We start from the raw sequence: 5,018 nt of genomic DNA, 5'->3' as shown, positions 1-5,018 counted from the left end.
CTGGGGGGGGAGTGTATTGGGGACTTTTTGGATAGCATTGGAAATGTAATTAAGGAAATTACCTAATTAAAAAAAAAAGAAAGTCAAGGATGTCAATGATGATATCAACAGACCTATAGCATGAGGAAGTGAATTTCTATAGATAAGGAAGTCAGCAATATCTCTGAAAATTTCAGCCCTCTATCTGAGACCTTCAGCATGAATGTTGAGGTTTGAAATAAATGTGGAATGAAAAACTCAACAAACCAAACTACAAACAGTGATAACTGCCGTCCAGAAAGCAGATCACACGGAGGGATGAACAGCAAGAATAGAAGGCCAAGAAAACATGGCATCCACCTAGAAGATTTAAACAAACATAACCACAAAATCAAAGGCATAAATTCCCATCTAATGAAAATTTAACAGAAACATCCCAAATCTAGGGAAAGTAATAGTTATTCCAACACAAGAGGCAATTAAATTCCCAAGAAGACATGATGAACAGAGAACACCTCATATTATAGTTAAAATATTCACTACAGAAACCATATTGCAGCTGAGAGAAAAGCTGCCACCTGGGTTAGGAAAGCAAGACCATTTGGATAATAAAAGACTTCTCAACAGAAGTCCTAAAAGCCAGAAAATCTTGGCATGATGCATTTCAAGCTCTAATAAAAAAAATCAACTGCCAACCAAAAATACTTTCTCCACAAAGGTCACATTAGCAATAGAAAAATAAGAAAGACAAACACAAGTTAACCACTTACCACTACTAAGCCAATGTTACCAAAAAATACTTAAAAGAATATCAAACATACAGGAAGAAAATGGCAGTCATGATCATACACACACATACACACACACACACACACACACACACACACACACACACACAAAGGAAGAACATGTTGAACATGTTTCATAAAAGGAAGAAAGAGTCTTAGAAAAATAAGAATGATAAACTAAAACAACTGGATGGAAATAAAGAATCAAAATCTCAGTAAATATAATGTGAAGGGAAGGGAAGCTAAAGAAAAAAATCAAAGGACCCTCTGAGTTTATATTTTCTGGCTGTTACAAATAAGGCTGCTGTGAACTTAGTGGAACACATGCCCTTGTGGTATGGTGGAGAATCTTATGGGTATATGCCCAGGAGCAGTATAGCTGAGTCGTCAAATAGAACTATTTTAAATTTTCTGAGGAACCAGAAAATTGATTTCTGGAGTGGTTGTACCAGTTTGCAGTCAGTCCCACCAGGAATGGAGCTGTGGTCCCCTTTCTCCGAATTCTTGCCAGCATCTGCTGCCACTTGATGTTTTAATCTTAGACATTCCTATTGGGGTAAGGTTGAATCACAGGGTTGATTTGATTTGCATTTCCATGATGACTAAGGATATTGAACATTTCTCTTATTATTATTATTAAATTATTTTATTTATTTACATTCCAAATTTTACCTCCCTTTCCTAGTTCTCCCTCTCAAGAGTTCTTCACCCCATCCTCCTCCATTTTGGCTTTGAGAGGGTGCTTCCCCCCCAACATCCACCCCCTCACTCCCCCATTCCCCCTCCACCTCACCCATCCCAACCATCTCCTTTCCCTGTGGCATCAAGTCTCTACAGGATAAGTCATATTCTCTACCACTGAGGCCAGACACAGCACTCCTCTACTATATATGTGCTGTGGGCCATGGTCCAGCCCATATATGCCCTTTGGTTAGTGGCTTAGTCTCTGGGAGCTCTCAGTGATCTGGTTAGTTGATGCTGTTGTTCTTCCTAGGGTTGCCATCCCCTTCAGCTCCTTCAAACCTTTCCCTAAGTCTTCCCCATCTTCAGGGGAATGGTTGAATGTAAGTATCTGTATCTGATTCTTGGCCATTCTAGATTCTTCTATTGAGATTTCTCTGTTTAGCTATGTACCCCAGGTTTTAATTGAGTTATTTTGTTTGTTGGAGTCTATGTTCTTGAATTCTTTATATATTTTGGATATTAGCTCTCTGTCATATGTAGGGTTAATTATGATCTTTTGCCAATCTGTAGGCTGCTGTGCTGTCCTAGTGACAGTGTTCTTTTCCATACAGAAGCTTTTCAGTTTCAAGAAGTTCCATTTATCATTTGTTGATCTTAGAGCCTGAGCCATTTAGTGTTCTGTTCAGGAAATTTTCCCTTTTGCCAATGCATTCAATGCCATTTTTCACTTTCTCTTCTATTAGATCCAGTGTATCTGGTTTTATGTTGAGATTCTTTATCCACTTGGACTTGAGCTTTATGTAGGGTGATAAATATGGATGTATTTACATTCTTCTACATGCAGACCACCAGTTAGACCAGCAGCATTTGTTGAAGGTGCTTTATTTTTTTCCACTGTATGATTTTGGCTCCTTTGTCAAAAATAAAGTGCCCATAGACATGTTGATTTATTTCTGTGTCTTTGATTCTGTTCCATTGATCAGACTATTTGTCTTAGTAGCAATATCATGTGGTTTTTATCATTATTGCTCCATCCAGATGTCCCTCAACTGAAGAATGGATACAGAAAATGTAGGTGGTTCATTTACACAATGAAAAGTCAAGGACATTGTGAATTTTGCAGGCAAATGGATAAAACTAGAAAATATCACCCTGAGTGAGGTAACCTGAACACAGAGGGATACATGCATGGTATGTCCTCACTGGTAAGTGAATATTAGCCAAAAAGCACAGAATACCTATGATACACGTCACAGACCCTAAGAAGTTAAACAGGGAAAAAAGACCCAAGTGAGGATGCTTCAATCTCACTTAGAAGGGGGAACAAAGCAATCATGGGAAGCATTGGGAGGGAAGGATTTGGGTGGGAGGGGGAATGGGACAGGAAAACTGGGTAGAATCAGGTATTGGAGGGAGACAGGGAAGAGGCACAGAGGGCCAGGTGAATGAATGGAAATCTGCCACTGATGGAGTTTGGAAGTGGGGGAATTCTACAAAGTCCCAGAGACTTGGATGGGAGAAACTCCATGAACTCAAATGTGGGTGACCTTAGCCAAAATGCCCAAAAGTAGGGATATGGAACCTGAAGAGACTACCTCCAGTAGTCAGACAGGGTCCCTACCAATCCACCTTCAAAACTTTTGACCTAAAACTGCTACTTTCTAAAAGAAATGCAGGGACAAAAATGGAGCATAGACTGAAGGAATGGCTGATCAGTGACTGACCCAACTTGGGATCCATCCCATGGGCAGGCACCAAATTCTGACACTATTACAGATGATATGTTGTGCTTACAGATAGGAGCTTAGCTTGGCTATCCTCTGAGAGGTTCTACCTGCAGCAGCTGACTGAGACAGGTGCAGATACTCACAGCTAAGCATTTGATGGAGGTTAAGGAGTCCTGTGGAAGAGTTAGGGGTAGGATCAAAGGAACTGTAGGGGATGGCAACCTCATAGGAAGCCCAACAGTGTCACCTAATCTGAATTTCTGAGAGCTCCTAGAGACTGAGCCATCAATTAAAGACCACACACAGGCTGATCTGAGGCCCTGGCCTATATGTAGCAGAGATCTCTCTTGTCTGGCTTCAGTAGGAGAGGAAGTACCTAATCCTATAAAGATTTGATGTCCAGGATTAGGGAATACCTGGGGGTTGCACCCTCTCAGAAGTGAAGAAGTGAAGGGGTGGAAGAACTGTGCAAGGGGTCATGGGGGAGGCAATATTTGGGCTGCAAACAAAATAATTAACAATAAAATGGAATAAATCAAAGAATGGACAAAATAAACAGCTGTCTTTTTTTTGCAAAACAAGATCAACCGAAACTTAGCCAAACTAATAAAAACACAATTCTTTAATTCAGTAAAACCAAAGATGAAAAGGCATTGAACAGATGAAATGTCATCCAGGAGATTACTAGAAAAATCCTTAAAATCCTGAAAAATCTGGAAGAAATGGGCAAATTCCTAGGCATATCTAAAGTACCAAAATTAAATCAAGAGGCTATGAACAATTTGCTCAGAGTCATGGTGAACAATGAAATTGAATTGTCATCATGAGCTACTGATGAAGTATTCCTCCAAATAACAAACAACAGTGTTTTAGAGAAGATCAAAGATTAGTGTTCCTCAAACTGCTCTATTAAACAGAAAGTGAAGAGTCATTGTCAAATATTCTACACAATATTCTCCTCATGTCCAAACCAGATAAGCACAAACCCCAAAACAGAATACAATAGAAAATTTCTCCAGTGAACATGTTTGTAAATCGCCACAAAATATTTCCAAACTGAGTTAACAAATCAAAAAAAGACCCTATGAGGATCAAGTTGGTTTCATCCCAGAAGTTCAAGGATGGTTAAACACATATCATTCAATTCAAGTAACACATAACATAGAAATGGAGGTTCTAGCACATTAAGAGTAAATATTCCAGAAATTCATTTTTAAAAGAGTGAGGGCAGAAATCAAATGTCTACCATTCATTCATAATGAAATCCCTAAAAAAAAAAATTATAAAGACCAAGAGTAGGCTTCAATACACTAAAGTCTACATGTCATCCCTACTTGAAAAACCAAGCTGGGTGTAGAGGTGCAGGCCTTTATGTAATCTCAGTACCAGGGAACTGATGCAGAACTACTGTAAATTTGAGGTCAGTCTTGACTACCTAGTGACAAGCCAAAGAGGGCTACAAATCAAGCCCTTGTCTGAACAAACCAAGTAAGCAAGGAAGCAAGCAAGCAAACAAACAAAAATCACAATAGAGACTCCCAAATCAACCCACTTGATTTTCCACTAAGGTGCAAGGCACCCAACCACTTCAGTGAAGGGAAGTGGGGAAATTGGATAGTCACATGTCAAAGAAAGAAACTTTCTCCCTCTAAACTTTTCTCGTTCTAAACAATGATCAATTCAGTATGGGTCAAAGAACTTAAGACCTGAAGCATCAAAAGTGCTTGAGCGCTCTTCCGGCCAGAACAGCACCGGGATAGCTAGAGCGCAGGGTCGGCTGACACCCGCCAGCTACCCACGACCCCCGCCACAGGATTTTGAGACTGCTGGTGAGTGGAAC

Source organism: Mus caroli, chromosome 4, assembly GCF_900094665.2.
Source record: "Mus caroli chromosome 4, CAROLI_EIJ_v1.1, whole genome shotgun sequence".
NCBI lineage: Eukaryota > Metazoa > Chordata > Mammalia > Rodentia > Muridae > Mus > Mus caroli.
This window is presented reverse-complemented; position numbering follows the sequence as displayed.